At 39.5% G+C, this 24,555-nt stretch overlaps 1 long non-coding RNA gene across 1 annotated transcript in view; it reads left to right on the top strand.

Annotated features, from left to right (window-relative positions):
- Window positions 1-14,354, top strand: part of LOC148345987 (uncharacterized) — a 209,653-nt gene extending 195,299 nt beyond the window's left edge. Inside the window, exon 3 of the long non-coding RNA XR_015848287.1 lies at window positions 14,251-14,354. This is a non-coding gene — a long non-coding RNA (uncharacterized LOC148345987). The remainder of the gene's footprint in view (window positions 1-14,250) is intronic.
- The last annotated feature ends 10,201 nt before the right edge of the window (window positions 14,355-24,555 follow it).

Genomic DNA, 24,555 nt, shown 5'->3' with positions numbered 1-24,555 from the left:
TGGTTACGTATCATTATTGAACGTGATGGCTGCAAGAGAACTTAGGTGAGCTATGCGGCTTTATATTTTCCCGGTATCTTTTTTTAGAACGGTCTTGATGTTTCTGTGATGAGTCTATTTGTAGACTAAATTCAATTCAAAGTGTTTATCGTCATATGCACAGTAAAGAACCCCGTTTCCCTGCACAATAAAATTCTTACTTTGCTGTCCACACAGTTACCAGCGAAATCTTGAATCCCAAGACTTTAACCTTCCGAATGATATGTGGAACGATGCATTTGAGTGACATCGCACAGACACCGTTTCCGTACATGTGTGAGACACCTATTTGCTTCTTTGCAAGCTTTGGGAATGTTAAGGGGGTAATAAGTTGGACTGAACTATCTGACTGTTTTGTCCACGTTCCCACTGTAGCGCCTTATAATCCGGTGCGCCTTATGTATGGAAAACATAGGACCAAAAACTATTTTTGGAGGGTGTGCCCTATAACCCGGTGCGCCTTATAGTGCGGAAAATACGGTACTTTTATACAAAATTAAAACTATGGAATGTGTTAAACTAGCAGTATTCAAGGGCGTAGTACTGGCTAGAGATCAATGTCTTCAGTTCTAAATATAAAACCTCAAATTTTCACCAAAACAGAAATTGTTGCGTGTGGGATCCCCACAGTACCCCATCAAAAGCAGGTCGGAGGGATGGGCTTTCGGTAGAATTCAATGATGTCCGCCACTCCCACCAATTAAAATAATCAGCCTCACGCCTGAATTGACAAAAAACCAGGCCGGAGTCTCGCAGCCTCCTCGCCTCACCTTCCGTCTTCCGAGCTATTGTCCCCTTCCCAAATCCAGTTCATAATTGCCCTCGCGTGTAATCCCGGCTTGATTGATGTCCGAGAAACCGACTTAATCCAGGACCAGGTTTTTTCCCCGATTAGATTAGCGTGCGCCCACTCTTATACGACACAATGACTCAACAGCTGTCGGTGGCGTAACCTCGCTATGAAACGTGCTAATAATATTGGTTTTCATCCGCTTAAATCGGGCGAATTATCGACCCGAAGGGGCTGAGGGTCGGCCCGGTCAATCGTCCTAATCGGGCGAGGACGCAAATCGAATGAGACGCCGCCGTTTTCCACCGCGTCCAGTCGCTGAAGCAGAAAAGCAGACGTGTTATTAAAATGAAGACTGCTTGCCGGTGTCTGGGAAGTCCTGATCCATCACGGACCAGTCACATCCTGATAATGGATTGGTCATGGACTCAAGAATACAGAAATCTATTCGAAAATAAAGATATTTCCCACAAGTAAAATTATATTGTCGTAACACGAAAAAGAATTCAGCTTTTTATTGGTGCCCCAGGTGAGCCCCCCTGTAAGGTCTATATTGATTTTTCCTTTTAAATAATATATTATTCATATATTTGTTTTTATTCAATAGCTTTTTTAAATTGAGGAATTAAAAAATATATATATTATTTGTACTTAAAAGTATTTGGTCCTTGTAGGTAATTTAATTTTTTTAAGGCATTGTTATTATTATATTATTATTATTATTATTATTATTATTTAGATGATTTTTACTTATATTTTATCTTAATTGGCCTAGATTTCTTTAAAAACGAGAACATTATTGAAATTATGGCATTGTAAGTAAACCTCCTTCTGAATATATATAATTCTGGGCTTTAATATTTTATATGATTGTATTAATATATTTTTATCGCTTAATTTTTTTCTTTTGCTTCGTATATCGAACATTTTGGTCTAGAAAAATGAAGACAAAATCAAGAAAAAGATAGAAAGTAAAATGAAAACGATTTTAAAGCTATCGTAAAGTATGAAAAATATTACAAATGAGAATTTTTTTTTAAAAATTAAATCATACATTTAACATATATATATAATATATAATATATAATATATATATATATATATATATATATATATATATATATATATATATATATATATATATATATATATATATATATATATATATATATATATTTATGTATATATATATAGATATAGATATAGATATAGATATAGAGATATAGATATAGATATAGATATAGATATATAGATAGATATATATAGATAGATATATAGATAGATATAGATCTAGATGGATAGACATACATCTATATAGATGGATATAGGTAGATAGATAGATTGATAAATGGATGGATATACATCTACATAGATAGATAAATAGATGGATATACATCTATATAGGTGGATGGATGGATATACATCTATATAGATAGATAGATAGATTGATGGATATACATCTATATTGATGGATATACATCTATATAGATAGATATACATCTATATACATAAATAGATGTACATCTAGATAGATATAGATAGATAGATAGATAGATAGATAGATAGATAGATAGATAGATAGATAGATAGATATACATAGATAAATAGGTAGATAGATAGATGTCTAGAAAGATAGATAGAAGTCGAGAGAGAGGTAGAGAAAGAGAGAGAAATAAATCTAGATAGATATAGATGTCTAGAAAGATAAATACAAGTTGAGAGAGATAGAGAGAGAGATCTATTGGAATAAAAACAGGTAAAATATTATGAATATTATATAGAATCGGCTTTTTAATTGGTCAAATTGTTTTTACCCTTGAATGTTTTATAATGTGTTTGTTTTTTTATTTCATAAAGTATGTATTTCAGCCGATGCTGTTGCCGTAGCGATGCAATTTTCCCAACTTGTGAATATTTGTGCACACATATTTCATAACATTTTAGAGTAACGCGGTTCTTAATCCCTCATGGTTTGCCCTTTCACTTTTTAATTAGATTTAAAGCCCCAGTGTGTAATATTTGACCACTAGATGGCAATATTTTGTCTAATGCTAACGAAAACCAGTGTCAAAAGCACAGCGTAGCAGCAAGAGGGCGTATAAACATGGCGGTGACTTCTACATAGGGTTTCCACTATATAAAAGAATACCAGTGGTGGGAATAACAGCGTTATAAATAACGCCATTACGTAAGAGCGTTATTTTTTTTTCGGGAACTGGGTAGTCTAACTTATTATTTTTTTTTGCCGTTACAATTCCGTTACCGTTACTCACGGTCAAAATTGGTGGGTTGCTTTGAAAAAAGTGAGAATAGGCGTGTTGGGGTGGAAGGGTGTTTTACTTTCGTGTCACTCGCAAGTAAAACATTACATGGATACAACATTCGGAGACACATCGCACATGCTCAATGTGTCATCATGGGTAATGTAGTTTTTATGTTATCAAGCACGTAACATTACATAGAGAGAGGGATTGGATAGTCACATTGTATTGTCTTACACTTGACTCTTGTTGTGAACAAAATATTTGAAGTGAAGTGGCCTATTTCTACTTGACCAATTATTCAGGTTGTGAGGGTTTGATTTATATATTTTACCTGGCAGTGTTACACTCTTTATATTGTTGAATTCTTTACTTTTGTTTTGTGAAAATACCTAACCCACAGTAGTATATGTCTACTTGAGCAGTTGTCTGACTAGATATTGTGATGTATTCCATAGAGAGTAAATCTCTTTATATTGTTTTACAGTAGACTCTTGTAAACAAAATACTCAAAGTACAGTAGCACATGTCGACTTGACCAGTTGTCTCGAATTTGTGACAGTTTATTAAACTCACTTTGTATTCTTTACATTGTTTTTTAACACAACTACCTGTCTGTTCCTCTCTATTCAACTAACTTGTGAACTGTTTCGAATATTTCTTCTTACTTTCCCTGGTTACTACTTGCTTTTACCATAGAGTAACTCACTTACCAGCTCAGAAGTTGTGAGTAACTATAACTTTTTTGTCCGACACTGCGAATAATTATCGTTTTTTTGCCCAGCATGCACCATTCTCATAGTTTGAGTTGTATTTTGACTGACTCCCCAGGTAATAACCTTCCAAAAACACCACAGCTCACCCGCTACATCGCGTTTTTTGTTTTTTTTAAATAATTGTTTTTCAGGTCGGCACCCGCTACCGAGTGAACCCGCCGACGAGCGCCGCCCCAAACGATTTTGACGGGCGGCTATTGAAAAAGGCGAGCATCCCCGCCGCTTTCTCCGATTCATTAACCCGATTTGCAGAGCCCCTAACCCACATGTGTCAGGAGGGCGCCCGCCGGGGATTCGGACTCGGATTCATTGCCGCCGCCCGTCCTTCCGACCGCCCTCCGTCAAACTGACAGATAACTGTCGGCAAGTGAGGTCGAGGACCTTTTTGCCACGCTCCTTTACCCCCGAGTTTGTCGGCTTTTTCATTTTTGGGTGTTTTTGGGGCAATTTGTCGTCTTTTGGGAGGTATCTAAAACTGTCACGGCCCGTTAGGACTGTAAACGCAGCCTGTTTAAAAGACAATTGTACTCGCTGACGCCATCTTCTGGCTGAAATCATCATTGCAAGCTGCTTGAGTGGCGCGTGCACGTACGTGTCTCTCTTAGATGCGCTTGAATAAACTCTTTTTCTTTTTTTGTCTTTTTGGGGTTTCGGGTCGGACTGTATTTGAAAGAGTCATTTTCTTACTTTCACCATTTTCATCGACCACGTACGTGACATCATTCTCCTCCAACCAAACTCCAGCTTAATTCGCTTCGTGGCCGTAACACCGCTGATAAAAGTATGATAGAAGCAGATGATGAAAACAAATTTATAATGGCTCTTTGAACTCAGTTGGGCATTGTGAACACATACCTAATAGAGAAAATATGTAATTTAAAACTTTTTAAGGACACCGAAAACTATAAACCCCACCCTTAACTGTTCTTATTTCTTATTTGAGCCATTAATGTTCGTATTTCTTATAGGATTATTTGTATTTTATCCTATTCTACTATATTTTTGTTTCTGAGTTTGCGGCTCCATTCTCTAAAGCAGGGGTGTCAAACTCATTTTAACTCGGGGGCCACACGATAGAACAAACATTCTGTCAGGGGCCGGGCTAGTAGATTAAAGAGAAAGAAAAAGAGAGATAAAGAAATAAGAGAAAGAGGGAGGGAAAAGGAGAGAGGGCGGGACAAAGAAGGAAAAAGAGAGAGAGGGCGAGAGCGGGAGAAACAAAAGAGATAAAAAGTCGTGAGAGAGGGGGAAAAGAAAGGGAGAGGAGTAAAGAAATCCATAGAGAAATAGAAAGACAGAAGGAGAGAAAAGAGAAAAGAAAGTGGGAAGGGTAGGAAGAGAGAAAGAGAAAAGAGAGAAAAGGAAAAAAGGACGTTAGAGCAAAATAAGTTAAAAAGACAGAGAGAGAAAGAGACAAAGAGCAACAAAGGAAGAGAAAAAGAGAGATAAAGGGTTAAAGAGACAGAGAGTGGGAGAAAAGGGGTCGAAAAGAGAGAGAGCTAGAGACAGAGAGAGAGAGAGAGAGAGAGAGAGAGAGAGAGAGAGAGAGAGAGAGAGAGAATAAAAGTACAGTGTCTCTGTTCGAGGCACCTGGCTTTGGCAACATCAAGTGGACATATTTCAACCTGCAGCTCATTTTTCTCTTGCGCTTCTTTGAGTGTTGTCTCGCGGGCCGGATTCAATCCATTAGCGGGCCTGATCTGGGCCGCGGGCCGCCTGTTTGACACCTGTGGTCTACGGTGTCTGGTGTAAAAAGAAATCGAGAAAATGCATTTTCAACTAAATTTAAAAAAAAGATGAAAATATTGTAAAATAGGATAAATATTATTTAAAGTATGGATGAATTACTTGCAGTCCAACAAATTGTCATTTTGTTATGATTCAGCTTATTTGAGGCATTCATATTTTTATCTACATGATTATTGTATGGGTTGAATTGAATATTGATTGTCAGACTTATTCTACGATATTTTTTTTCTGTTTTTGTGGCTCAATTTTTCCCCCCCAAAAAATATTTTCCCCCTTTTAGACAGTTCATTGATGATCATGACAGTTTGACCCCAGCATGATCATTTCAAAGAGTAGCATCCCAAATAGGATTGCCCGCTTCCACTAACGTCAAATACCACTTGAAGATGCGTTTTTCCAGGTTTGGTTTTAATCCGATGCTATCTCTTGGGAGGGGTTAGGTCAAGGGTCAAGCCTGTCAGAGTGATCAAACCCCCGGGCGTTGAAGGGACCGCGCGTCACATGCCCCCCCGCATAACGATTGTCAGGACCGATCACATCGGCAAACAATGGCACGCTCTGTCGCGTTTTTCCGCTCTCTCATCTTAAAGGCCCTAAGATAATCGACAGGTCTTTCCTTTTTATTTAGCCTCAAATCTTTGTATTCTTGTGATTTCCGGACTATAAACTGCACCTGACTTTTTAAGCTTCCACCAATAGATAGATAGATAGATAGATAGATAGAAAGATAGATACTTTATTCATCCCCGAAGGGAAATTCACTTTTCCAGCAGCATCCCTAAGCTGAGAACAATCGAAAATAACTGAGAACAATCGAAAATAACACGGGAGCTGCTGGAGCCAATAGTCGACCGGAATAATGGACGGCGGCTGCGCGGGTGCTGTTCATTTTACGTAGAAAGAACAACAAAAAATAAACTACCGTAAATTCCGAAATATAGAGCGCACCCGATTATAAGCCGCACCCACCACATTTCGGGAGGAAAACCGATTTTGTACACACACACAAGCCGCACCTGTATATAAGCCGCATGCGCCCACACTGAAAAAACGCAATTCAAACACAAAATTAACCAATACCCGATTAAGCCCAAAAAACACAGCCGGCAAATTGAACAAAAATGATACCGGTACTTAAAATTTAATGCAGACCTGCAGAGTCCAGGTGCCCATTGAAAGTAATCCAAGGAAAAAAGTGTATATTTCCAAAGGTAAGGGTGGGAAAAATATATATCCACTATTCTCGGCCCCGTCCACAGACACGTCTCACCTTTACTCCACTTCCCATCAGCCCGCGTTTGCCCCGCCCCTTCTTTCTCATTTGCTCGTACAAAACATATCAGAATAAGTTTCTAAAATAAATACATTACAAAAATATACTGTTGCAAATACATATTATACATGGTTACACATATTTACAAAGAAAGACGGTACAACGAGAGAGTTTTCAAAGCTTTAATAATAATATTATAACTTTCATCCCAAACCGTGCCTGTGAAGGGTAGCAACACGCTACTAGCAACACGCTCTCAACACAGCAAACAGCTCTGTTAAAAAAACATATCGTACTTGAACCAAGCCCGGTAAATCGTCCTCATCTTCCTCCCTATAACCGATGTCATCAAAGTCGTCTTCCTTCTGTATGGGAAAGTGACTTTGTCACATAGACGTTGTCCCATGCTCCCTTATCCAAAATAACGCTAGCATCACGCTCGCTAAGTAAAGTTTACGTGCTGTAGCTCTGTACACCGAGAGAGTTTTCAAAGCTTTTATAATAATATTATAACTTTCATCCCAAACTGTGCCTGTGAAGGGTAGCAACACGCTACTAGCAACACGCTCTCAACACAGTAAATAGCTCTGTTAAAAAAACTTACCGTGCTTGAAATATGCACGAAAACCGTCCTTAACTTCCCCCTTATAACCGACGTCATCAAAGTCCTCTTCCTTCAGTATGCGAAAGAGACTTTGTTATACAAACGTTGTCCCACGCTCTCTGATTAAAAAACACGCTTGCATCACTCTCGCAAAGTAAAGTTTCCTTCTATATCGGACTGCTCGATTGCGTTTAACTTGAAGGATGCGTCATCTGCCTTTTTTGTTGCAGTTAGCATGATGAGGATATGTCTACGCTAATTTATTTTGTGCACAAGCTAAGAAGTTGCAGTCTAAATCTTACCTTTTGTACTCGAGCGCCGCTAAATTACACAAATTGGCCGCATCACTGAATAAGCCGCAGGGTTGAACGTTTGGGAAAAAAGTAGCGGCTTATAGTCCGGAATTTACGGTACTAAACATGAGGGGAAATTGCTTTATCTTCCTCTGCTCTCAACATTAGTCAACTGGGGATAATGTTATCACGCCCAAAACAGTGCAGTTCATTTTGGGCAGGCTTCAAATCAAAATTTACAGGCAATCAATTGCCATTCAAAGTGCACTATGAAAACATTCAGTGTACAAAAGAAAAAAAAAATCCCTTACTCTATCCTCACCCAACAATATGAAACACCAAATGCACACCATTGTTAAAATACAATAAGAAAAATTTGAACAGTAATGAAAATACAATGATTTTGGCAAGGCACAGATTAAACAAGTGAAGAAAATGATCAGGACAGCAGCAGATGGTCTCAGGATTTCAGCGGTCGGAACAATAAAAAGGGTCCTTCCGACCCCTTCTCCCAGCAATTGTTGACCGCGGATAATAGATCACTGCCGCAGAAGTTCAGCTAATTTTCGGCAGAAATACCAGCAAAAAGAGATCCACCAGGCCGGATTGAAGTGAGCTCTGCCGGTCCACTCTCACAGCCATATGTGATTGGAGAGAATGGATTGCGGACGCATGAGTGCACTTCACTTTTGGGTGGACAGGCTCCGTCTCGCGGAATATATATATACCGTATTTTCCGCACTATAAGGCGCACCGGGTTATAGGGCGCACCCCGAAAAAATAGTTTTTGGTCCTATTTTTGACATACATAAGACGCACCGGATTATAAGGCGCTACAATGGGAACGTGGACAAAACAGTCAGATAGTTCAGTCCAACTTCTTACCCCCTTAACATTCCCAAAGCTTGCAAAGACGCAAATACGTGTCGAGAACACGTGCGGATGCGGTGTCCGTAAGATGTCACTCAAATGCATCGTTCCATCATTCGGAAGGTTAAAGTCTTGGGATTCAATAAATGATAACCATTCCTTCGTATCTATTTTCTTTTTCGCTCGCAACTTTACTGTGCATATGACAATAAACACTTGGAATTGAGTTGAATTTAAAAATAGACACTGCATTCCATCCATTATCTGCACCGCTTATCACAGAAACATCGAGTTCAGTCTGAAACAAGATACAGGGATAATATAGAAAGCCGGAGTAGCTCACCGAAGTCGTTGTGTTCATAATAATGTGTATATCCGTGAGGGTAGTAAATCCAGGAGAATACAATATTTACAAATACAGAATAGAAAAAAATGCTTTCTCTATGCCGTCAGCCACATGCTATACGCATACGTATTTTCGGCCAATTGCAGGCTTTGTTTCGCTGTTTAAGCCAATGGCAGCCTGTAAATGATAAAAAGGATCCGCCTCTTGACCTCAGAATAACTTTAGCCAATAGTGATCGTTTCAACTGATGATTGACACGTCTTTTTCGGCCAATTGCAGGCTTTGTTTGCCGTTTGAGCCAATGGCAGTCTGTAAATGATAAAAAGGATCCGCCTCTTGACCTCCGAATAACTTTAGCCAATAGTGATCGATTCAACTGATGATTGACACGTCTTTTTCGGCCAATTGCAGGCTTTGTTTGCCGTTTGAGCCAATGGCAGTCTGTAAATGATAAAAAGGATCCGCCTCTTGACCTCCGAATAACTTTAGCCAATAAAGATCAATTCAAATGATGATTGACACATTGGTTAGCCAATGAAACGCCGGTAAATAAATCCCAGCATCCACCGCGTACTACTTGGCGTTCGGGGGAAAATCGAGTCGGCGGCTGCAAGTTAGTTGGAAAACTTAATGTTGATCCAGAAATAAGGCGCACTGTATTATAAGGCGCATGGTCAGCTTTTGAAAAAAATAAAGGCTTTTAGGTGCGCCTTATAGTGCGGAAAATACGGTATATAACCCTTGATGCACTGAGTGAAGTAGGAATTTTCAAGCTCTTTGAAGTGCTCCAAATTTGGTTCATCTCCCTTGAAATGTTATCTTGGAATCCGATTGGTTCAGCTACCCGGGGATTAAGTCGTGCGGTTACTACAACCGTGAAAAATCCGCGTACGCACAAACAAAAAAGAAACAATAGTAAGCGCTGCTGCACGCGTACCCTGCAATCATTGCGCTCAAAATGCTTTGCAGTGCCACAAAAATGCAAACATTTGTCACCAAAGGGTTAAATCTTGGGCTTTTTCCTTCTTACTCAGCATCTTTTTGCAGCGTCACGTGCAATTTGGGCCTTATCGTCGCGCCTTATTTAGAACACGACGCGACGGAGTTCAATTTACATTTATCCGTCTCTCTATCCCTCTGTCTAGCTATCTAGCATCTGTAGCTATCTCTCTAACTATCCTATCTTTCTAGCTATCTATCTCTATCGTTCTCTGTCTTTCTCTATCTTTATCTCTGTCTGTCTGTCTTTCCGTCTGTCTCTATCCTTTTATCTGTCTATTTTTGTGTATTTTTGTCCTCTATGCATCTTCATATATCTCGGTCTATCCCTCTAACTATCTCTTAATACATCTCTATCTGTCTGTCTATCTCTTTCTTTGTTTCCCCCTCTCTCTATGTTTTTCTCTCTGTTTCTCTCCATGTTTCTCTCTCTCTCTCTTTATTTCTGTCTGTCTGTCTGTGTATCTATCTACAGTATGTATCTATCTTTCTGCATCTATCTATCTTTTTGAATTTGTCTTTCTGCTTCTATCTATCCATCTACAGTATGCATCCATCTATCTACAGTATCTATCATCTTTCTGCATCTATCTATCTATCTACAGTATATATCTATCCATCTTTCTGCATCTATCTATCTACAGTATCTATCTATCTATCTATCTATCTATCTATCTATCTATCTATCTATCTATCTATCTATCTATCTATCTATCTATCTATCTATCTATCTATCTATCTATCTATCTATCTATCTATCTATCTATCTATCTATCTCCATTGCTGTATCCATCTCTGATATCTTGAATTATCTTTATTTATCACTATCTATCTCTGTCTATCTCCTACCTATATCTCCACATCTCTCTCTCTCTCTCTCCTCTCTCTCTCTCTCGCTCTCTGTCTCTCTCTCTCTCCCTCTCGCTCTCTCGCTCTCTCTCTATGTCTCTGTCTCTGTCTCTGTCTCTGTCTCTGTCTCTGTCTCTGTCTCTGTCTCTGTCTCTCTCTCTCTGTCTCTGTCTCTGTCCTTGTCTCTCTGTCTGTCTCTCTGTCTGTCTCTCTCTCTCTCTCTCTCTCTCTCTCTCTCGCTCTCTCGCTTCTTTAAAATGAAATTCAAAATGGAAACAATAACACATCCAAAAGTTTACCGTCCTTTCCGCCCTGACGGTCCGCCCTGTTTAGGACAAAATCCTCCCTATATCTTGAGAAAACATTTGTTCATGGCATATGGCCGGATATGATGTTTTTCTCATTGTCTGCTAATATTCCGTGAGAACCCAAATTTTTCCAGAGACGCTCCACGGATGAGGCCCGAGATCCGTCCCGGTCTCAGGGAGCTTCGCTCTCCCGCTCTATTTTTAAACGCTATTCCGGTTGCTTTCCTCTCTATTTTGATAAAACCTCGACTTTGCGGTTTCACAGAGGAGAAGCTTTCCGTCCTTTCTTGCGGTGTCTCTCATCATGTCTGTCTTCTCGCTTCTAGATTGATTCAAAATTTAGTCTTTGTTTTTGGGCCGAGTTGCTCGTGTTTTGAGATTCAGGTCCGTTGCAAAAAAAGTGATGGAAAATACATTGGAATCCATTCGGATACATTTTTTTCCTTATTATAACTTGTATCTTAAGATTTAATACAGCATAATAATAAGGAATATTCCCAAAATATACCAAAATCTTTCTACACTAGATGGATTTTTAAATAAATGTTGGAACAAAAACATGGAACACAAATAAAAATAAATAAATACCCAATTGGCTTTGAATCCACATTATTTTAAGTATTATTTTTAAGATTCATGTGCATTAGAAAAAAATCCACCAAAAATGGAAACCCATTTGAAAATATTCTATAATTTATGTTAATATATTTTACATAGTAAAATATTATAAAATAATCCCAACAATTTACAAAATTATTTCTAGGCTAGGTGGACTTTTTTTTACTAGTTTTAACACAACAAAAAAATAAATCTTTTTAAGTTTTAAATTGCAAAAAAATAAAATAAAAATTGTAAATCCGTTTTAAAAGATTCTTTTCTCGTTTGATTATATTTAGACAAAATGATTTAATACCAAATACCTACAGAGGAAATCCTGAAACAAATAAATAACAATACACAATGGATTTTTCAAAATTGTTTAACACAGCAAAAAATGTAAAAAACTGAATTTCCAATTGGCATTGAATGTCAGGACCAGAACGGAGACAGGACCCACTTGCGTTGCGTTTCTCACAAGTTTCATTGGAAGAAAGAGAAAGGGTTGCGCCCACGATCCGGTGATTGCTGGACGCGGGAAGCAGGTCGCTCTGAATGCGGAAGCGGATCTTCCGTGGCGAGCGATGGTGGTGTCGGGAATGGAAAAATGGGTCAGTAGCCGTGACAGTAGAGCAAAAACTTGGTCAGGGTCGGAAGCAAGTTGTAAGCCGGAATAGGAGGGAAAACGTGGTCGGGGATAAAAAGGGGTCGAAAGCCTGGACGGGAGAGTAGACGTCAGGATCAAAAACGGATCAAAGCCAGGGGACAGACGGGAGCAAAAAAACGGGACGGGTGGGAGTCAGGGTCGAAAAATGCTTGCCTAGTGTTAACTGAGGTTCGCAGACGGACTGACAAAAGGGGACGGACAGGACTGGTATCAAATACTGATCGGGAGCCAATCGGAACCCACGGCAGTTGGCGCCAAAGGAATGGGTTCAGCTGAGTCACATCATTAATCATGACATTGAATCCATCTTATTTTAAGTATTATGTTTAAGATTCAAGTGCATTACAAAACGGAAACCCATATGGAAATATATATTTTTTCTCTTATATAATTTAAGTTATTATATTTTATATAGTAAAATATATAAAATAATCCCAACCTTAAACAAAATTATTTCCATGCCAGAAGGACTTTTTACTTGTTTAACTCTGCAAAAAATGTAAAACCAATTGGCATTGAATTTAGCTCGTGATAAGTATATTTCTTTTAAGTTTTAAGTTACAAAAATAAAAGTTTTTTTTCTTATTTAAATATATTTATTCAAAATATAATTAATACCAAAAACCTACTAAATAAATGCTGAAACAAATAAATAACAAGTCAAGTCATGGTAATTTGTAGTGCATTTAATCACAAAAAGTCTCAAAGGACTGCACATAAAAAATGCGTAGAAATTTCAGGACGACTTTCTGTTTTGGCCATTCTCCAACCTTCATCTCTCATCTGACAATAAGATGAAATCGAATGCCTTTTTGAAAGTCATCTACATCAGTGGTAGTCTAGTGTAAAGTGTTCATTCATCTCACCGCTGTGACCAAGGTTTGATTCCCTGTAATCCCAGTGTTTCGCAATTGCAGTCGGCAATATTTATTCGACTGATCAATCATTGAAGTATTTTTAAGGATTTCCAGCACCCGTACGAACCCTGTTCAGTGTCTATCAAGAGCAAAGTACGAAGGCGTCGATCCCAAATTGGATGTTCGAACCAGTTGAATTTCACGCCCAACAGCGGTGAAACAAAATGGATTTTTCAATATTCTTATTTTACTATATTTATTTCTTCTTTAAGTAAAACTCAAATTTCACCTTGTTTTCCTGCAAATGTACGAGCATTAGCACGGCCATGCCAAGGTAAACCCCACTGCCTGGATTTGTTTTATTAATTAGCACTTCACAGTGGCTTTTTGCGCCTCTCCCTCTCTCCATTTTCTCGCTTCTTTTTCCTTCCCTAATCCCGTCCTAATCATCCCCCTTTTTTTCCTTCGTGGCTCCCCGGTCCGTCTTTTCCCCTTTCTGCTCCCTCCGTACGGCCTTTCTCTTCTTTCCCGGGCTGTGTTGTGCGTCCAAGGCCGTTTTCTTCCCTAACTCTTGAAAAGCTATTCAAGGATCCCTTCAATGCGGCCCTATTACGTTTGTGTGTAAGGGAGAGGAACAAATAAGTAGAGGGAAAGGTATGCCGGGGTTGGGGCGGGGTGGTGCTACAGTACCATCTGTATGCAAATGTCTTCAGACTCGGTAAACTTTGATCAAACACCAAGGCCTCCCTTTTTTTTTTCGTGCGTTCTTTCTCCTCTCTGTTCGCTCTACGCGCTGGGCAATTACTGTAAGCTGGGACTGGAACTGACCCGGGTGCCCACACACATTGGTGCCTTATACCCCTCTCAGCACCTGCAGCCATACGGAGGACTACATGTATGATGAAATACTGACAAAAATACGCAAATATAGGGAAAATAAATGAAATGGATTCTATTTTATCTTGTTGCCAGGCCGATAAATGATTGGATTCGGCTGCTCGGAGTGGTCCGTGGTCAGGAGCTGCGGTCCCCTATTTGGCCGCCAGAGGGAGGTAGAGACCCCACGAAAGCAGACCACACGGAAGCAGGTGTTTAGAGATTTTGTTGGTATTTATTGAACGTGGTTTGACACAAAAACTCGCTAAAGACACTCGCGGAGACCTAATGTACAACTGTGTGTATTTTCATGAAAATTGGTTCAGCCGTTTCGGAGCCTTTGAATCACAATCAGTATAAACACAGATGCACACAAAATAGGGTGGTTTAGATTTTGTTTATTTTTGTCCGGTATATTTTTTTGTCACTCACTTTGTCATGTACTGTCATGTATTTTGTTGAGTGTTTTTTTCATTTAAGTAAATGACAAAATACACAACAAAATACACAAAAAATACATGAAAAAAAAACGCTACGAAATACATTTAAAAAAAAAAAACCCCAACAAAGTGCGTAACTAAGTACTCGATAAGATATATGACAAAATAAATTCACACAACAAAATACATGAAAAAGATATGACAAAATATGTACAGAACAAAGTACAGGACAAAATGTATAACAAAATACACAAATGAAAATCAAAATAAACAACATAATACATGACAAAGTACACGACAAATAAGTAGCAAAATACACGACATAATACACAACAAAATACAGAATAAATGACACAACAAATGACAAAGTACATGACGGAATTAAACAAATAATACATTAAAAAACAAAAACAAAATGCCAAAATACACGACAAATAACTACCAGAATACGCGACAAAATACATGACGGAACCCACGACAAAATACACTAAAAAACAAATACTGAGATTAAAACATTACAAAATAAATGAAAAAATAAACGACAAAATACCCACACGAATGAATTACTTGAATTACTGTCATATATTTAGGCATTACGTGATTTATAACACAACTTTGATGTACACAAGAAAATACGCAAGCAAATTTGTAAAAATTCAAGACAAAATACATGACATAATACAAGACAAAGTACAGGACAAAATAAATGCCAAAATACACAAAAAATAAATACCGGAATACACGACATAGTACACGAAAAAAATACATGACAAAATACACAAAATATAAATACCAGAATACACGACAACATAAATAAATGACAAAAGAAACGACAAATGAACTACTTGCATTATCGTCATACATTTATTAATACGTGATTTTCAGCTCAAGCCTGATGTACAACAGAACGCAACATGTGTACATATTTTTTTCCTTTTTGTATATACATATTTAATTAAATTTTGTTGTATCCTAGTTTTTCGACATCGCACACCAGGCTTGCAAAGAAAACGTCATTTTGATGTTAATGACTATAAAGACGATCTTGAATCCATATATCTGAAGGTATTTCTTCATATATTTATGCGTACTTGTGCCAGGATTGCTCCTCCATACAGCCACACCGGACCCCTGAACAGATGGTCCCCCCCTCCCCTTCTACAATGTCCCTTGGCAATGTGTGTCGGGCATGCTTTTGTGCAGAGGTTGGGCACATTACACACACGCACAGTCGCGTACCCGGAGAAAAGCGGGCATTGTGGGCGCCATACGGGGGGGCCGAATGGAGACCGGGTGACAAAAGAGACCTCGTCTTCGGGCGTGGCGCTCGGAAGTCACCAAAACAAAAACGCGCCGCCTTATCTCCCGTACAGCTTTAATGCACGCTAGTGTGTAAGCCCATTAAGGAGCGCGTGCGTCTGGACAGGCTGACCCGTGCCAGCCCGGTCCGGGTGGGATCATCGTGGGCTTTAATCGGGTGGGGGGGGAGCCCTCGCCATATGTTTGGTTAAGTCCCGGTTTCAGACGTAAGTTTTGGGGATGCAGGCCGGCTGGTTTTAGGAGTATGCTGCATTGGGGAAGGAATTCAATGTCCTCTCAGCCAAGAAATCAGTCGGCATTCGTAAGACTCTTGGGAGACCTGAATACAATTAGGTCATCTCAACAACGCCACCCATTGTTAGGAATTGCCAAACAAGTTTTGCGATAAAGAAAATCGAGATATTCTTAAAGTGAAAATATGTAATAATTCACGCAAATGAGCATTGTAGTTTAGAACAGAGCCGGCACGTTCGAATTAGAAGAGGACATACTACGGAAGCCCGAAGGATACCGTTTGGCAAGTATCGGAAGCTTACTTTCATATTTTCTTGCTGAAGCCGCTGAAAAGAGCCAATAGCTGGGGTTGGTCAGAGCAGGTGAAAGACTTTAGCAACGGGTGGGAGAAGCTACTAAGAAAATGCCTATATAGTCCAATGTTGGGACCCTGAATCACAGGACCTGACTCGAGTGGCTAAAGATAGAAACAGTCAAAAGAAAAAGAAAAAATGTAGAAGAATGAAGCAGGAGTAGCTCACAATTACAATATCGGCTAGTGGTGAACCATAGCCTATTGTTTTGCTAATGTACATGGTCAAAAACCAAAAGGAATTTTCAGTATTGCTTCAATGTGTTGTCTTGGAGGTAGGAACCTTTGTGAGGTATCTGTTCACCGGTGTGCTTTACAGCGTGAGTCACTTCCGCCCAAATCAGATCAGTAAACGGATTCAAGAGTGGTTCACACAGCCTTATTCCAACATGCTATCTCTTTATTTTACAGACACCCTGCGGGTGAGGCCTGTCCTACTTGAAATTAAAATTGTTGTGTGGTACCCGGCCTAATCTTGGACCCATGACACAATCCAAGTGTTGAACCTGAGTGGCTGGAGAAGGAAACAGTGGAAAACTAGTGGAAAATTCCCACATCATGGAACTTGGCAAGCATCACATGCAAGGCTTGGCCGTGGAAGGCAATTCAATCTGAAGGACACAGCAGGAGCAGCTAACAATAACAATAGCGGCTAGGGAATAGCCACACCCTGCAGCCAAATGGCTAACATGAGTGGCTAGAGAGGAAAATAGCGGGGGTAAAAAGTCAATGAGGCCTGAATCGCGGATCTCATTCACTTTTGGCTAGCATGAGCAGCTCTGGAAGGCGTGTGACACTGAAGGGCGAAGCAGGAGCAGCTTACTATACCAAGAGTGGTCAGCCATAATCTCCAGTGCCTAACATGAGCGGCTAGAGAGGGAACCCGTGGATAAAGAAGTGGAAGACGTCACGGGACTAAGTGATGTTCGCTTGGATAACCAGCTGTGGAGGCGAGTGACACTGAAGGGCGAAGCAGGGGCAGCTTATAACACTAACAGTGGCTGGCAGTGAGTCATAACCTCCAGCCGAGAGGCTAACATGAGTGGTTAGAGAAGGAAGCAGTGGATAAAGAAGTCGAAAATGTGTGAATCACAGTACTAAGCAATGTTCGATTTGATAACCAGCTGCGGAAGGCGAGTGATGCTTCAGGACGAAGTAGGAAAAACTACAATAACAGCTACCTCACCTACAGCAAATTGGCTATCAGGGATGGCTAGAGAAGGAAACTGTGGGTAAAATGTGTTAGATGCCTGAATCACAGGACTTGGCAAAGTTTGAAAGCTGGTGTTAATCCCTGCTAGGAACTACCAAAGCATGAATACACTCTTAGCGACTGAAAAGAGCCAATAGCCGGAGTTGGTCAGAGCTAGGTGACTAACATTAGCCGCTAGCAGAAGAAGGTACTAAAAAAGGAGAGTTTCACTTAAGGATGTGTCAACTCATAATTACTCCAGAGCATCTAACAATAATGACAGTGACTAGCGGTGAGCTGTAGCCTGTAGCTAAGAGGCTCACATGAGTGGCTAGAGAAGGAAAATTTGGGAAAATAATTAAAGACAACCGGGGGAATACGGGACTCTGTTAATGCTAAAAGCAACCCCAGCTAGCTTTGCAAAATGGTCATCTGGGCTTCCGTAGCCGAAACATGGTATCTTCTTCAAATTGTGCCAAATATTTACAAAAATGTATCATTTTTATGATAATACAACATATATGGCTAGAAAAGGAAACCGTGGAAAATAGTGGATATAGTAGGTGTGTTTTTACTCACTAGTTGAATCAGTATTGTTTTATTTAAATGAATAAAGTATTTTTACACCACAATGGGTTTGCCATATTCGATGCACTGGGGCTTTAAAATGAATCTGAACTACTTAGATCAGGCATGTCAAAAGTCAGTCTGGCTCCAAGCCCGGATCCAGACTTTCTAAACTTAACAGCAGTTTGACACAAAAACATTTGCAAATGTGTAGTTTTTTAGACGTTGTGAAAGAGTTGTAAACGTTGGAATCCTCTTCCTACGTCTCTATCAGTATTGTGCACACTTGTGCGCGAAAATGAATCACTAGTGGAGTTACGCACGCTTATTTCAGGGTCTAATTTGAATACAATAGGGAAATCTTCGTAGAGTTTTGACATTGTTTTCTCTATCTATGACAAAAAAACTTTGCTTGAAAGTCCATGTGCCGGGTACAGAACCTAAGTAAACACTTTTTTTTTTTCTCCCGGACGACGACGTTATTGTCCGTGAATTTGTTTTCATCCGGTAACCTAGCAGGATAAGCCATCAGGCAGATGGCGAAGGGAGGCGAGGGTGTGGTGTGTGTGTGTGCGTGGAGGGGGGGGGGGGGGGGGGGGGGGGGGTGTCCACACTTCTCAAAGACACCAGACTCCAGCAGCATCATGCAGACAGCAGACCTCTGTTACGTAATCCACCAGTTGCACTCCCCCGCCGAGAGGCTCAGTCTCCGAGCCGTCTCCACTCCAAAACAAAGTCGTACGTCTTTCTGAGTCCTCCCCGACGGACGAGACCCCGCCAAAGGAGTTCCGCCCGGAGTGAGAAAGCTGTCCTCGCGCGCTGCCCCTTTAAAGCGCCTGCTTCCGTCGGAAATTCAAATGATGTGACCGAAAACGGCGGCGCAGTTGTTAGCACGTGTGTGACACAGTTCTGAGGTTGTGAGATCGAACCCCCTGTGTGGAGTTTGCATGTTCTCCCCGTGCTTGGGTGGGTTTCCTCCGGGCACTCCGGTTTCCCCCCACTTTCCAAAAACGTGCATGTCAGGTTATTTGGCCGGTTCAAATTGTCCCTAGATGTGAATGAGTGAGCGAAATGTCAGTCCCAGTGCGCCCTGCGATTGGCTGGCAATCAGTTCAGGGTTTCCCCTTCCCACTGCCCCAGGATAGCTGGGATGGGCTCCAGCACCCCCGCGACCCTACTGAGGATGAACAGTGCAGATAATGGATGGATGGATGGGTGACCGAAAACTTGAGACGGGTGAAAAATGTCTTTTCTGAAAACGTACGCAGCCAAAAAGGTCGCATCCGCTTTAAAGACGCAGCATCGTCAATTCTTTTTGACATCACAGAAATTTCCTTTCAAAAAAAAAGAAGGAAACAAAATTATATGCAACTGAAGATTCTGGATGCACTCTAAACCGGGGGTCTCCGATGTGGTGCCCGCGGGCACCTGGGTGGCCCCTAGGGACAGCCCCACTCGCAGAAGAATCCAATCATGGATAATGGATCTTGGCCTCACGAGTTCAGTTCATTTTAATCATAAATAACCAAGGAGCCTTACGAAGGGGCGCCTGGCGGCACCCGCTCACAGCCTTATTCACCCGGCAATAAAGTACTGCGTGTGTTTTATTTTAGGCAGGAAATACTGCAAAATGGGGGATAATGGATCGCGGCCGTGCGAGTGTAGTTCATTTGAGGTATAAATAACAGCAAAATCTATTCTCCCAGTCGCTGCGCGCAGCAAAATATAATAAGGGAAAATGGGTTGTGAAATAATCTATTGTATACACTTTTTGTACACACATTTTGGAAATGTTGTTCATCGAAATATAATAACCTGTTGATCTTGAATAAATTTGGCCAGAAAACGTCAGTTGGACAACAGTCACCTTGAATAACCTTGGCGAAAAATCGAACGTAACAAAATTCCTTTACAGAGCTCCAATAACCCATTGACATCCCGTGGCGACGGATTTCCCTTTCACCCGTCTCCAGAGAGGCCCGGCTTGCCACCCCCATGCCTGGACCTGAGTGGTACGGTCCACGTTGTAGGGGCGGAGCCTTGCGGCTGATTGTTGGTAAACAGCATCCAAAGCGGGAGTTGGCAAACTATGGCATGTGGGTCACATGCGGCCCATTAGTCTTATTCATCGGACACAAAAAACAAAAATGGTGAAAGTATAATGGAAATATATTTTTGTATATATAATATATATATATATATAATTGTAAATCAGGTACTCTAATTTTAAATCAAGTTTTCGTGCCAGCCTAGTCCTCATTGCCCTTTCATATGTTCACTAGAAAAATACGACGACAGAAACACAAAATTACGACTAACACGGACCTTACATAGGATTTTGCTTTGATTCTGAAAAGAAAAATGAAATACTCCATAAATACTACTACAGTAATACAATAATATAAAAGTACTACTACAGGTGGGCAGGGATATGCCACACACAGACCGGGAGGTGGTCACTTGTACAATAGCTCGACGCACGCGGGCAAAACAAAAAAAAATCCTGGCTCTGTGTTGGCCACTCAGCAGCTGCTCCTGTTTCCATGACGACGGAGGGAACAATGTCATCGTTGGGGGGAACTGAGAGGGTTTTTGGGATGCACTTGGAGTGTGTGTGGGCGGCCGCGTGGGTGTCTGAGAGCCCGCTTGAGGTGTAAATCCTACTTGCTCTCCCATATACTATCAAACTCTCACACGTGCGCAGTTATACTCTCATTCATGCACAAACACTACCGTACTCTCTCTCACGTACTAATGTAATCTCGTACACACAGTATACATTCTCTGGCATAATACTATGCTCTCGCACACACACAACTATACCCTCTCACTTATATTACTCAATTCTCATACACACATTGCTATACTACCCCAATCATATTACTATGCTCTCATTCAAACACTACTATACTCACACACGTATCACTATACTCTCACACATATCACTCTACTCTCATACACATTTCTATACTCTCCAGCACATCACTTTACTCTCATACACATACTACTATACTCTCATTGGAATTACTATACTATCATGCACACACTACTATACTCTCACACATACTAATGTAATCTCGTACACACAATATACATTCTCTGGCATAATACACACACACACAACTATACCCTCTCACTTATATTATTCTTTCTCATACACACATTGCTATACTCCCCCAATCATATTACTATACTCTCATACAAACACTACTATACTCACACACGTTGCACTATACTCTCACACATATCACTCTACTCTCATACACATTTCTATACTCTCCAGCACATCACTTTACTCTCATACATATACTACTATACTCTCATTGATATTACTATACTATCATGCACATACTACTATACTCTCACACATACTAATGTAATCTCGTACACACAATATACATTCTCTGGCATAATACACACACACACAACTATACCCTCTCACTTATATTATTCTTTCTCATACACACATTGCTATACTCCCCCAATCATATTACTATACTCTCATACAAACACTACTATACTCACACACATTGCACTATACTCTCACACATATCACTCAACTCTCATACACATTTCTATACTCTCCAGCACATCACTTTACTCTCATACACATACTACTATACTCTCATTGATATAACTATACTATCATGCACACACTACTATACTCTCAAACATACTAATGTAATCTCGTACACACAATATACATTATCTGGCATAATACACACACACACAACTATACCCTCTCACTTATATTATTCTTTCTCATACACACATTGCTATACTCCCCCAATCATATTACTATACTCTCATACAAACACTACTCTACTCACACACGTTGCACTATACTCTCACACATATCACTCTACTCTCATACACATTTCTATACTCTCCAGCACATCACTTTACTCTCATACACATACTACTATACTCTCATTGATATTACTATACTATCATGCACACACTACTATACTCTCACACATACTAATGTAATCTCATACACACAATATACATTCTCTGGCATAATACTATACTATCACACACACACAACTATACCCTCTCACTTATATTACTCAATTCTCATACACACATTGCTATACTCCCCCAATCATATTACTATACTCTCATACAAACACTACTATACTCACACACGTTGCACTATACTCTCACACATATCACTCAACTCTCATACACATTTCTATACTCTCCAGCACATCACTTTACTCTCATACACATACTACTATACTCTCATTGATATAACTATACTATCATGCACACACTACTATACTCTCACACATACTAATGTAATCTCGTACACACAATATACATTCTCTGGCATAATACACACACACACAACTATACCCTCTCACTTATATTATTCTTTCTCATACACACATTGCTTTACTCCCCCAATCATATTACTATACTCTCATACAAACACTACTATACTCACACACGTTGCACTATACTCTCACACATATCACTCTACTCTCATACACATTTCTATACTCTCCAGCACATCACTTTACTCTCATACACATACTACTATACTCTCATTGATATTACTATACTATCATGCACACACTACTATACTCTCACACATACTAATGTAATCTCATACACACAATATACATTCTCTGGCATAATACTATACTATCACACACACACAACTATACCCTCTCACTTATATTACTCAATTCTCATACACACATTGCTATACTCCCCCAATCATATTACTATGCTCTCATTCAAACACTACTATACTCACACACGTATCACTATACTCTCACACATATCACTCTACTCTCATACACATTTCTATACTCTCCAGCACATCACTTTACTCTCATACACATACTACTATACTCTCATTGGAATTACTATACTATCATGCACACACTACTATACTCTCACACATACTAATGTAATCTCGTACACACAATATACATTCTCTGGCATAATACACACACACACAACTATACCCTCTCACTTATATTATTCTTTCTCATACACACATTGCTATACTCCCCCAATCATATTACTATACTCTCATACAAACACTACTATACTCACACACGTTTCACTATACTCTCACACATATCACTCTACTCTCATACACATTTCTATACTCTCCAGCACATCACTTTACTCTCATACACATACTACTATACTCTCATTGATATTACTATTCTATCATGCACACACTACTATACTCTCACACATACTAATGTAATCTCATACACACAATATACATTCTCTGGCATAATACTATACTATCACACACACACAACTATACCCTCTCACTTATATTACTCTTTCTCATACACACATTGCTATACTCCTCCACTCATATTACTATGCTCTCATGCAAACACTACTATACTCACACACGTTTCACTATACTCTCACACATATCACTCTACTCTCATACACATTTCTATACTCTCCAACACATTACTCTCATACACATACTACTATACTCTCATTCATATTACTATACTATCATGGACACACTACTATACTCTCTCACACATACTAATGTAATCTCATACACACAATATACATTCTCTGGCATAATACTATGCTCTCACACACACACAACTATACCCTCTGACTTATATTACTCAATTCTCATACACACATTGCTATACTCCCCCACTCATATTTCTATACTCTCATACAAACACTACTATACTCACACATGTTTCACTATACTGTCACACATATCACTCTACTCTGATACACATTTCTATACTCTCCAACACTTTACTCTCATACACGTACTACTATACTGTCATTCACATTACTATATTATCATGCGTACACTACTATACTCTCTTACAGGTACTAATATGATATCATACACATTAATATACTCTTTCAGGTATAATACTATACTTTCGTACACACACAACTATACCCTCTACTTTACTCTTATACACACATTCCTGTACTCTCTATATTACTATACTTGCACACATACTACGATACGCTCATACACATTGCTATACTCTCTAACACATTACTTTACACTTATACAAATGAATAAAGTATCTATCTATCTATCTATCTATCTATCTATCTATCTATCTATCTATCTATCTATCTATCTATCTATCTATCTATCTATCTATCTATCTATCTATCTATCTATCTATCTATCTATCTATCTATCTATCTATCTATCTACTATACTCTCACACATATTACTATAATACCATGCACACATTACTATACTCTCTCACACATACTAATGCAATTTCATACACACCAGTATACTCTCTCAGCCATAATACTTT

Source organism: Urocampus carinirostris, chromosome 20 (assembly GCF_059441175.1).
Source record: "Urocampus carinirostris isolate Australia breed hairy pipefish chromosome 20, RoL_Ucar_1.0, whole genome shotgun sequence".
Lineage (NCBI taxonomy): Eukaryota > Metazoa > Chordata > Actinopteri > Syngnathiformes > Syngnathidae > Urocampus > Urocampus carinirostris.
This window is presented reverse-complemented; position numbering and strand designations above follow the sequence as displayed.